Source organism: Rhinopithecus bieti, unplaced genomic scaffold (genome assembly GCF_001698545.2).
Source record: "Rhinopithecus bieti isolate Rb0 unplaced genomic scaffold, ASM169854v2 scaffold_6947, whole genome shotgun sequence".
Classification (NCBI taxonomy): domain Eukaryota; kingdom Metazoa; phylum Chordata; class Mammalia; order Primates; family Cercopithecidae; genus Rhinopithecus; species Rhinopithecus bieti.
The window spans coordinates 556,268-568,743 of record NW_016805294.1 but is presented as its reverse complement, the minus strand read 5'-3'; positions in this window follow the sequence as shown (position 1 = coordinate 568,743).

Here is a 12,476-nt window from a genome sequence, read left to right as displayed (position 1 = left end):
CCAGCTCATTGATGCAAAAACATTCTATGATATGACACTAAACACTGTGTATATGTGATTTACATTTTATGTGTTAATTTGAGTTTTAGAGGGATCTTTAAGTCACATAGGGCTGAGGAAAACATGTACTTCTTTGGCAACTGAGCTACATCTTACATAAAATAACACCACCAACACCGAACGGGCAGACCTCACTGTGGAGTCAAAGGCAGAAATAGTATGCTCTCCAAATGAGTCACTCCCAGAGGTCCTGTGGTCTTTAAAAACCTGACCACTATTATTCTCTGTGCTTATAGGTTGTTCTTAGTTCCTGCCTTGAGGCTTCCCTTCGCTTCACTGTTTCCACTTCTTCTTTATTGACGTTTGTGAAGTCTCCATTCTCTTCCTCTTTCATGGTAAAGTGATGGTAAATGTGGGTGATTAGGATGTTCAGTGAAGCACAGACTTATTAACAGGAACCAGGGGGAATGGCTAAATGTTGCTAGGGTTCAAAAGTTTTACATAAAAGACAATCACAGTAGTAAAATAGTTATCAGTAAGATCGTGACTTTTCTTGTTTCACTGAAAAAATGTTTAGTGCTTTTGACTGAATTATTTCTAGAGTAGGACAAATCTGTTTCATTGTTTTCCTATTACTTGGGGTCATTTTGTTCTGGCCTGTAGTATGCAATGCCCCAGAATATTATTATTATATATATATTTTTTTGAGATGGAGTCTTGCTCTGTTGCCCAGGCTGGAGTGCAGTGGTGTGATCTCAGCTCACTGCAAGCTCCGCCTCCCGGGTTCAAGCAAGTCTCCTGCCTCAGCTTCCCGAGTAGCTGGAATTACAGGCATGTGACACCATGCCCGGCTAATTTTTGTATTTTTTTTTTTCAGTAGAGGCGGGGTTTCACCATGTTGGCCAGGCTGGTCTCAAACTCCTGACTTTGTGATCCGCCCACCTCAGCCTCCCAAAGTGCTGGGATTACAGGCTTGAGCCACCGTGCTCAGCTGCCCCAGAATATTATTAAGGATAGGTTTTTACTTCTAGTATAATCATATCTTCCTTATCTTTGTATGCTTGATACACAGTCAGTGCCTGAAACCTGTCAATCACTTAATAAACATTTTTGATTGAATCAGTACATTTTCAAATATATTTTGATTAGTTACACTTTCTTTGAAAGAGTCCCCGCAAATAGATATAATTTTATAAAACTAGTACAGGGACGAAACTGAACAACAAAACTGGAATTCCCTCTCCTGGGCCTCTCCAGAAAATATAGCTGAGACTGATCCTTTTGGTCACCACAGAAATAAAGAATGAAGAAAAGAGCCACCAAAAGAAGCCTTTAAAGACAGCAAAGAGACTCTGTAGAGTTTTAGGACAGGTTTAGATAATTAAAACTCATCGCAGGGAAGAACCTTTAGGAAATAGGAAGGGCTGACTTCATTCCACCCACAAGATTTCCAGAATCTTTCTTGATTCAGATGAGAGTGGAGCTCCCTCTTCTCCCCATTCCCACCCCATTCTTGAGTGCTGTGCTGCTTCTCCTTTCTCTGTTCCTGTTCTCAACCTCCCGTGTCACACAATAGTAACAAAATGACTAAAGCCTTACTCACCGAGTGTATTATGTGAGCCGAAAACAAGTGTTCTGGCAGCTTGGTGAACTTACCAAATCTCCTGAGTCTCAAGGTAGCACTGGCTGAAAGTCCTTGATGGAGCTTGGAGAAGAAAGTAATACATCTGTTCTCAAATATTCACTTGACTAACTCCATCACCTCCTTCAAGTCTGGTCAAATCTCACCTTCTCAATAAAGCCTGCTTTGATTGTCCTCTTTAGTGCTACAAACTACCCCTTCCCCAACACTAACTTCTGGCATTCCCGATCTTTCTTACTCTACTGTTTTTCTTTTCAATGACGTTTATCATCTTCAAACATACTAGCATATCTACTTATGATGTTTATTTTCTATTCCTGCCTCCCATTTGAATGTAAGCTTCACAAATGCAGAGACCATTGTTTGTTTGTTAATGTATCCTAAGTCCCAAGAACAGTATTTATTGAGCATTTGCTATTGAGCATAGCAAATGCTCAATAAATATCTGTAGGATCAAAGAATTAGTATTAATTAGCTATTGCTATGAAACATGAAGTAGTTATTGCTTCTGCTCTCAAGGAATTTATATACAATATAGAGACAAAGCACAAACAATGCCCTGTAATACAGTATGATGAGGGCTAAACTATCAATATAAAACAAGAGCAATGGAATGAATAATTCCACAGAACAGTTCTCTGTTCTAGTAAGGTAGCCAAAGTGGATCACAAGAGAGGGATGATGAATGTGGAGGTATCGAGAAGAGATTTCAAGTGCACTCTCAGCTTATTTTTCCTCATTGGAATGGAGTCTTCTCGTTAGGAAGATGAGATTTCCTATCTTCCGTATTGCAACTTGAGCCAGCAAATGGAGTGGGAAGAATAAATTGGTAAACTGGAACCAACCAATTGAGTCTCTTGGCTTTCAGTTCTCTTTTTAGTCATAGTATAGGCCTCCTTCCCTTTCCCCTATCATTTACTGCAGGTATTGGGTCTTACAAAACCTATTATCTTCCCAGCCTGCTCAGTGAGGTTCTGAGTCAATCTAATCTCCTTGTGATAGCTTTGAATACACTTCATATTTCCTTCTATCATTTTAGAAGAACACTGTGTTTTGCATTTTCTTGATATTGATTTACTCCTGCTTATCTGCACCTTGACTTACATTTTCTGGAAGAGAAGCAGATGGCGGATGACTCATCAGTACAATCATTATGACTTTCTTTGCTGCCTGTGATAATTTGAGATTCCTGGTCTAGATTTTTTTTTCCACTTCTGCTTCAGATGAGTCATATGACTTCAGGTGGTGGATTAGAATCGATGCTTTATCTGCCCTAACCAGTTTTGAGTATCTTCTTTTAAGTCGTAAGAGTGTTAAAAGTTATGCTGCTGAGCAAATCCTTCCCAGTGAGAAGAATAAGGAGAAGTTTTGTTTTTGTAATATCATACTTCTATTGATTGGCAAAAGATTATTGTATTTATCATTACCCTCAGTATTTAAAAACCATCCAAAGCCTTCTTGGGTGAAGACTCTAAGTATATCTCAGGCACCTACTCCGTTTATTGTGTTCTGTGCGGCCTGGGAAAGTCATAAACAAATGAATTACATCTGTTTGTGAGACCTTTACTGATTTCTTAAGACAGAGGCTGGGAAACACAAAGGGAAAGTACCTGACCTTCCGGCTATAATATGCTCGTAAGTTTCTCTGGGTCACATTTATTTTTGCATACCTGAGTCAGAGCTACAGAGACAGGAGATATCTAATAGGTATTGTGAAATGGTGAACAAAAGAATGCATAGATTGACCTGATTTATTATGTGAGGAACAGCATGAAACCTGGAAATCCAGTTTCCATGTCTGTAGAAAGGAAAAATTATACTAGTCAACTATCTGCTACTAAAAAACACTGTAAAATAAAAGAAGCAACTGAGATCTGTGTGTTCAAGAAACTGCGTAACCATTACATTTATCCAATTTTCTAAGAAGGGACAATTGCCTTAGGAGTGCACTGAGTAAGTTCCATCTACAAAGTATAGTTGTAGGGGCTCCGAGTCTTTTGAATGCATTGTACAACACTGCTCTCCTAGCTGGCCAGTAGTCCCTATCAATAGCACTGGTCTTCAAGGTCAGGTAGTAAGTATCCTTGTACTTTTTCACATACATTAATTGGCATGAAGAGAGAGTGTTGAAGGTTTTCTCAAACCTTCTCCTTTTATAGGACTTTGTCACTTCAATTAGCACATGGTTACACACTAAGGCAGAATTTCCAAAGTTTTGTTCTGTGGATTCCTATACTCCAACCTCAGTTGTCATTGTTTAATCACCATACCCTTCTCAATTTTTCTTCATAATGTTTATTACTACCTGAAATCATGTATGATTTTAGTCTTTACTTTCTGCCTTCGTTACTAAGAGCATTAACTCTAGGAGCTCATGGATTTATCACCAGCACAGAAATTAGTATTTGGCATACTAGGCACTATATAAATATTTGAATAAATGAAAAGGCTTCATGATGTGATGATGTGAAAAAAGACTTGTTTTTTTTTCTTCAGACGTCGTCTTGCTCTGTCACCCAGGCTGGAGTGCAATGGTATGATCTCGGCTCACTGTAACTTCTGGCTTCCAGGTTCAAGTGATTCTCCTGCATCAGCCTCCTGAGTAACTGGGTCTACAGGTGCCCACTGCCACACCCGACTAATTTTTGTATTTTTAGTAAAGACGGGGTTTCACCATGTTGGCCAGGCTGGTCTCAAATTCCTGACCTCAGGTGATCCACCTGTCTTGGCCTCTCAAAGTGCTGGGATTACAGGAGTGAGCTACCGAGCTGGGCCGTGAAAAAAAGACTTCTATGGTAAAGTTCGTTTTGAAAATGTTGGAGTAAATAAAGATAAACAAGTTTATCTATTGCAGGACTCATTGGGTATTTTAATAAACTATATGTGTTTTATAAATATCAGGATAGGGATAAAATATTCTGTGTTCCCTCAACTGCTTTGATCACAGAATTTTTTTGCTTTTGGCCTAATGTTATGAGAAAAGTACATTTCAGTGAAGAGACACAATTGGGGAAATCTTAGACAGCCTTACTCCTGTAGCAGTGAGGCCTATTGGCATGCTGTAGGGATTGTTTCAGTCAGAGTCCCTAGAGGATGAGTTCAGGAAAGCTGGTCTTGTGTAATGAAGATATGAGGCTACAGGAGACTTGGAAGAATGGTGAAACACGGGAGGATCTGCAAAGACAGACTGAGTATCTCATTAAGCTCTCTTCAAAGTGCCGGAAAGATGCTACCAAATGGCAGATGCAGCTCGGAAAGAATTCCTGACCATGTCTAAAAATTATTACTTTTTTAAGTAAACTTTTTACACATAAACACATATAAAACATAGTGCAGAGACCGATGATTTTCACAAAGTAAACACATTCACATAACCAGCAATTAAAAACAAATTACCAAAGCCCAGAAGTTAACTTTTATGAATTTTATCTTTGGCATTGTTGATTTTCTATATTTTACATTTGTTTTCAATTTTAAAATCTTATCTGGGTTTTTTTCATTTTATTTATTTTTCTGTTTTTCAAGGTAAACACTTAGAATCATGGCTTTTTAGTCCTTTTCTTTCCTCTTTTAAATTTCCAACTTTCATTTTAAGTTCAGAGGTACATATGCAGAACGTGCAGCTTGTTGCATAGGTAAACGTGATGGTTTGCTGCACGGATTATCCGTTCACCCAGATATTAAACCCAGGATCCACTAGTTATTCATCCTGACCTTCTTCCTCCTCCTAACCCCCACCCTCCAACAGGCCCCAGTGTCTGTGGTTCCCCACCATGTGTCCATGTGTTCTCATCATTTAGCTCCCATTTATGAGTGAGAACATGCAGCATTTGATTTTCTTTCATAGTTTGCTAAGGATAATGGCCTCCAGCTCTAGCCATGTCCTCGCAAAGGACATTATTTTGCTTCTTTTTATGGCTGCACAGTATTCCATGGTGTATGTATACCATGTTTTCTTTGTCCAGTCTATCACTGATGGACATATAATAGGTTGATCCCATGTCTTTGCTATTTTGAACAGTGCTGCAATGAACATACAGTCTGCATGTGTCTTTATAGTAGACTGATTTATATTCTTTTGGGTATATACTCAGTAAAAGGATTGCTGGGTCAAATGGTATTTCTGCCTCTGGGTCTTTAAGAAATCCTCATAGTGTCTTCCACAATGGTTGAACTGATTTACACTCCCACCAACAGTGTAAAATCATTCATTTTTCTCTACAACTTTGCCAGCATCTGTTGTTTGGACTTTTTAATAATAGCTATTGAGTGGTGTGAGATGGTATCTCATTGTAGTTTCAATTTGTATTTCTTTAATGATCAGTGGTGTTGAGCTTTTTTTCATATGTGTGTTGGTCACATGTATGTGTTCTTTTCATAAGTGTCTGTTCGTATCATTTGTTCACTTTTAAATGGCATTGTTAGCTTTTTTCTTTTAAATTTGTTTAAGTTCCTTATAGATGCTGGATATTAGACCTTTGTCAGATGCACAGTTTTCAAAATTTTCCCCATTCTGTAGGTTGTCTGTTTACTCTGTTGATAGTTTCTTTTGCTGTGCAGAAGCTCTTTAGTTTAATTAAATCTCATTTGCCAATTTTTGCTTTTGTTGAAATTGCTTTTGGCATCTTCATCATGAAATCTTTGCCCATAACTGTTTCCTGAAGGATATTGCCTGAGGTTTCTTTTAGGTTATTTTTATAGTTTTGGATTTGATATTTAAGTCTTTAATTCATCTTTGTTTGATTTATGTATATGGTATAAGGAAGGGGTCCAGTTTTAATTTTCTGCCTTTGCCTAGCCAGTTATGCCAGTGCCATTTATTGAATAGAAAGTTCTTTCCCTTTTGCTTGTTTCTGTCAGGTTTGTCAAAGGTTAGATATCAGATGGTGGTAGGTATGCAGTCTTATTTCTGGGTTCTCTATTCTGTTCCATTGGTCTATGCATCTGTTCTTGTATCACTACCATGCCCTTTGGATACTGTAGCCCTGTAGTATAGTTTGAAGTTTTTGAAGTTGGGTAGCATGATGCCTCCAGCTTTGTTCTTTTTGCTTAGGATTGCCTTGACTGTTCGGGTCCTTTTTTGGTTCCATAAATTTTATTTTTTTTCTACTTCTGTGAAAAAAGTGAATGGCAGTTTAATGGGAATAGCATTGAATCTATAAATTGCTTTCAGCAGTATGTTCATTTTCATGGCATTGATTCTACCTATCCATAAACATGGAATGTTTTTTCATTTGTTTGTGTCATCTCTGATTTTTTTGAGCAGTGGTTTGTTGTACTCCTTGAAGAGCTCCTTCACGACTTTTGTTAACTGTATTCCTAGGTATTTTATTCTTTTTGTAGCAATTGTGAATGGGAGTTCATTCATGAGTTGGCTCTTGGCTTGCCTGTTATTGATGTATAGGAATGCTAGCGATTTTTGCACATTAATTTTACATCCTGAGACTTGCTGAAATTGCTTATCAGCTTAAGAGGTTTTGGGCTGAGATGATAGAGTTTCTTAGTTATAAGATTATTTCATCTGCAAACAAAGATAATTTGACTTCCTCTCTTCCTATTTCAGTTGTTTTATTTGTTTCTCTTGCCTGATTGCCCTGGCCAGAACTTCCAATACTACTTTGAATAGGAATGGTGAGAGAGGGCAAACATGTCTTGTGCCAGTTTTCAAGGGGAATGCTTCCAGATTTTGGCCATTCAATATGACATTGGCTGTGGGTTTGTCATAGATGGCTCTTATTATTTTGAGGTATGTTCCTTCAATACCTATTTTATTGAGAGCTTTTAACATGAAGGGATATTAAATTTTAATGAAGGCCTTGTCTGCATCTATTGAGATAATCCTGTGGTTTTCATCTTTAGTTCTGTTTATGTGATGAATTACATTTATTTATTGTGTGTGTTGAACCAGCCTTACATCTTGGGGATGAAGCCAGCTTGATTGTGGTGGATAAGCTTTTTGATGTGCTGCTGGATTTGGATTACCAGTATTTTGTTGAAGATTTTTTTCATCAGTGTCCATCAAGGGTATTGACCTGAAATTTTTTTGTTGTTGTTGTATCTCTGCCAGGTTTTGGTATCAGGATGATGCTGGCCTTATAGAATGAGTCAGGGAGGAGTCTCTCCTTTTCAATTTTTGGAATAGTTTCAGTAGAACTGCTACCAGCTCTTCTTTGTACCTCTGGTGGAATTCAGTTGTGAATCTGTCTGCTCCTTGGCGTTTTATTTTTGGTTGCTAGGCTATTTATTACTACCTCAATTTCAGAATTCATCATTGGTCTATTCAGGGATTCAATTTCCTCCTGGTTCCATGTTGAGAGGGTGTATGTGTCCAGGAATTTATCCATTTCTTCTATATTTTCTAGTTTATGTATATAGAAGTGTTTGTAATATTCTCTAATGGTTGTTTGTACTTCTGTGGAATCAGTGGCAATATCCCCCTTATCATTTCTGATTGTTTATTTGAATCTTCTCTCTTTTCTTCTTTATTAGTCTAGCTAGCAGTCTATCTATTTTATTATTAAAAAAAAAAATCTCCTGGATTTATTGATCTTTTGAAGGGTGTCTCTTGTACTTCCCTCAGTTCAGCTCTGATCTTGGTGATTTCTTGTCTTCTGCTAGCCTTGGAATTTGTTTGTTCTTGATTCTCTAGTTCTTTTAGTTGTGATGTGAGGTTGTTAACTTGAGATCGTTCTGAATTTTTGATGTAGGCATTTAGTACTATAAATTTTCCTCTTAACACTGTTTTGGCTGCATCCCAGAGATTCTGGTACATCGTATTTTTGTTCTCATTAGTTTCAAAGAACTTCTTGATTTGTGCCTTAATTTCATTATTCAAGAGCATGTTGTTCAATTTCCATGTAGTTGTATGGTTTTGAGTGAATTTTTAAATCTTGAGCTCTAATTTGATTGTGCTGTGGTCTAAGAGTCTGTTATGATTTCAGTTCTTTTATATTTGCTAAGGGGTGTTTTATTTCTGAATATGTGATCAATTTTAGAGTAAGTGCCATGTGGCAATGTGAAGGTATATTTTGTTGTTTTGGGTGGAGAGTTCTGTAGCTATCTATCAGGACCACCTGATCCAGAGCTGAATTCAGACCTTAAATGTCTTTGTTAATTTTCCATCTTGATTATCTAATTAATATTATGAGTGGAGTGTTAGAGTGTTCCACTATTATTGTGTGGGAGTCTAAGTCTCTCTGAAGGTCTCTGAGAACTTGCTTTATGAATCTACATGCTCTTATATTGGGTACATATATATTTAGGACAATTAGCTCTTTTTATTGAATTGAACCCTTTACCATTATGTAATGCCCTTTGTTGTCTTTTCGATCTTTTAAATAGGTTTAAAATCTGTTTTGTTGGAAACTAGGATTGCAATTCCTGCTTTTTTCTGTTTTTTCAGTTGCTTAGTAAAATTTCCTCCATCCCTTTTATCTGAGCCTATATGTGTCTTTGCATGTGAGGTGGGTCTCTTGAACACAACATATTCATGGGTCTTGTTTTTTAATCCACCTTGCCACTGTGTGTCTTTTAACTGGAAATTTTGCCCATTTACATTTAAGGTTGGTATTGTTATGTGTGGTTTTGATCCTGTCATCATGATTCTAACTGGTTATTTTGTAGACTTATTTATGTGGTTGCTTCAGAGTATCACTGGTCTATGTACTTCAGTGTTTTATAGTGGCTGGTAATGATTTTTCCTTTTCATGTTTAGTGCTTCCTTCAGGAGCTCTTGTAAGGCAGGTCTGGTGGTAAATAATTCCCTCAGCATTTTCTTGTCTGAAAAGGATCTTATTTTTCCTTCATTTATGGAGTTTAGTTTGGCCAGATATGAAGTTCTGGGTTGGAATTTCTTTTCTCTAAGAATTTTGAATGTTGGCCCTCAATCTCTTCTGGGTGTAGGGTTTCCACTGAGGTCCACTGTTAGTGTTAGGGCTTCCTTTGTAGGTGGCCTGGCCTTTCTCTCTGGCTGCCATTAACATTTTTACTTTAATTTTAACCTTGGAGAATTTGATGATTATGTTTCTTGAGGATGATCTTCTTGTGGAGTATCTTACTGGGGTATTCTGCATTTATTGAATTTGAATGTTGGCCTGTCTAACTAGGTTTTGGAAGTTCTCCTGGATGATATCCTTAAATATTTTCCAAATTGCTTCTATTTTCCCTGTCTCTTTCAGGTAGCCCAATCAGTCATAGATTTGGTCTCTTTACATAATCCCATATTTCTTGGAGGTTTTGTTCATTTCTTTTCATTCTTTTTTTTCCCATTCTTGTCTGTTTGTCTTTTCTTTTCAGAAAGACGGACTTCAAGATCTGAGATTTTTTCCTTCACTTGGTCTATTCTGTTATTAATACTTGTGACTGCATTATGGAGTTCTTGTAGTGTGTTTCTCAGCTCTATAATGCCATTTATACTCCTCTGTATACTGGTTGTTTTGGCTGTCAGCTTCTGCATTGTTTATCATAATTCTTAGCTTTCTTGCATTGGATTACAACGTCCTCCTTTAGCTGAGTCAAGTTTGTCTTTATCCATATTCTTAAGTCTACTTCTGTCATTTCGGCTATCTCAGCCTCAGTCCAGTTCCAAACCCTTGCTGGAGAGGTGTGGTCATTTGGAAGAAAGGGGAAACTCTGGCTTTTCAAATTTTAATGTTTTTATACCAAATCTTTCTCATTTGTGGGCTTATCTACCTTCACTCTTTGAGGTTGCTGATGGGTGTGAATGGGGTTTCTGTGGGTTTTTGTTGTTGTTCTAGTTTGTCTTCTGTAGAACTGGTGTAGTTTGCTGGGGGTCCACTCCAGACACCAGTCACCTCAGTTTTTCCAGTACCTAGAGGTATTACCAGTGAAGTCTTCAAAACAGCAAAGATGGAAGTCTGCTCCTTCCTCTGGGAACTGTGTCCTAAGGGTATTGACCTGTTGGCTGGCCCAAATGCATCTGTAGGAGGTGGCAGGAGACCCTGGTTGGGAGATCTCACCCAGTTAGGAGGAATGGGATTAGAGACCCACTGAAAGAAGTGGTTTGTTGCATTTTGGTAGAGCAGCTGTGCTGTACTGGGGATCCCTTCGGCTTCTGATTAGTTTGGCTCTCCAAGGCCCACAAGCTGGACCAGCTGAGTAGCCCAAACAACAAAGATGGTGGTGCACATCTCCCCACAGGCACTCTGTCTCAGGGAGAAATCAGAACTCTGTTTATAGAATTGGGGCAGTGGTGGCCGGAGGCCCTGGCTGGGAGTAACTGCCCACCGTGGAGGAATCAATCAGGGTTCTGTTTAAGGAAGCAATCTGGCCGCTCCTCAACAAAACAGTGGTGCCATGCTGGCAAACTGCCTCTGCCCTTGTTGGTTTGGACTCTCCAAATCCCACAGGCTGGAATGGCCAAGTTGCCTAAACAACAAAGGTGGCAATCTGCTCCTCCTTTTGAGAACTCTATCCCAGAGAGAGATCAGAGCTCTGTCCTAGAATACCAGTGGGGGTGGCTGGAGGCCCTGGCTAGGAGGTCCTGCCCAGTGAGGAGAAATGGATTGGGGTCCTACTTAAAGAAGTAGCCAGGCCACGTTTGGTAAAGCAGTTGTGCTGCTGTTCAGGGGATGCTTCCTCATCCCAGTCATTTGGAGTCTCCAAAACCTGCAAAGTAGAGTGGCTGATCGTCCAAACAGCAAAAATTGTGTCCCATCCTTCCCCTTGGGGTTAATGTCCCATCTCAGGCAGGCTCTACCCTGGTGCCAGTGGTTGGCTGGAACTTCAAGCCAGTAGGTCTTTTCTTGTGAGGGGCCGTGGAAGTGGAACCTGCAGAGGGATGTTACTTGGCCCCCTGGATTCAACCCCCTTCCCAGGGGTACGTACGGACCTCTTGCCTTGCCTGAGTTGCATTCACCTTTGTTGGGGATCCAGAGCCAGAGTATGAAAATCTCCTGGGTCTCTGTGTGTGCCTGAGCAGCTGCTCTGCTGAGACTCCACATAGCTCCACGTATCGGACCCAAGGCCCTGGTGAAGTGGGCTCATGAGGGGATCTCCTGATCCAATGGTTGCAAAGATCTGTGGGAGAAGCATGGTTTCCTGGAGTCTTACACTCACTCACTGCTTCCCTTGGTTAGGGGAGGGGGTTCTCTAGGCTCTGAGTCACTCCCTGGTGCACTGTCGCCCTGCTGTGCTTTTCATTTTCTGTGGGTCAAGTTGTTCTCCTGATCAGTCCCAGTGTGAGTATCTGGATATTTCTGTTGAATGTGCTGTATTTACTCACCCCTTTCATTCCTCTCTGGTAGCATGCATCATAGCTACTTCTAATTGACCATCTTGTATTACACCCTGCCCTCTTGTATAATTATTTTTTCTTTGAGATAAGGTTTCACCATGTTGCCTAGACTGGTCTCACACTCCTGAGCTCAAGTGATCTGCCTGCCTTGGCCTCCCAAAATGCTAGAATTATAGGCATGAGTCACTGTATCCATCTTCTTTTGTGTAATAATTATCATTTATTTTAATTTTACAAGTATTCACATCACACTTATTCCAAAATTGACCACATAATTGGAAGTAAAGCACTCCTCAGCAAATGTACAAGAACAGAAATTATAACAAACTGTCTCTCAGACCACAATGCAATCAAACTAGAACTCAGGACTAAGAAACTCAATCAAAACCGCTCAACTACATGGAAACTGAACAAGCTGCTCCTGAATGACTACTGGGTACATAACGAAATGAAAGCAGAAATAAAGATGTTCTTTGAAACCAATGAGAACAAAGATACAACATACCAGAATCTCTGGGACACATTTAAAGCAGTGTGTAGAGGGAAATTTATAGCACTAAATGCCCACAAGAGAAAGCT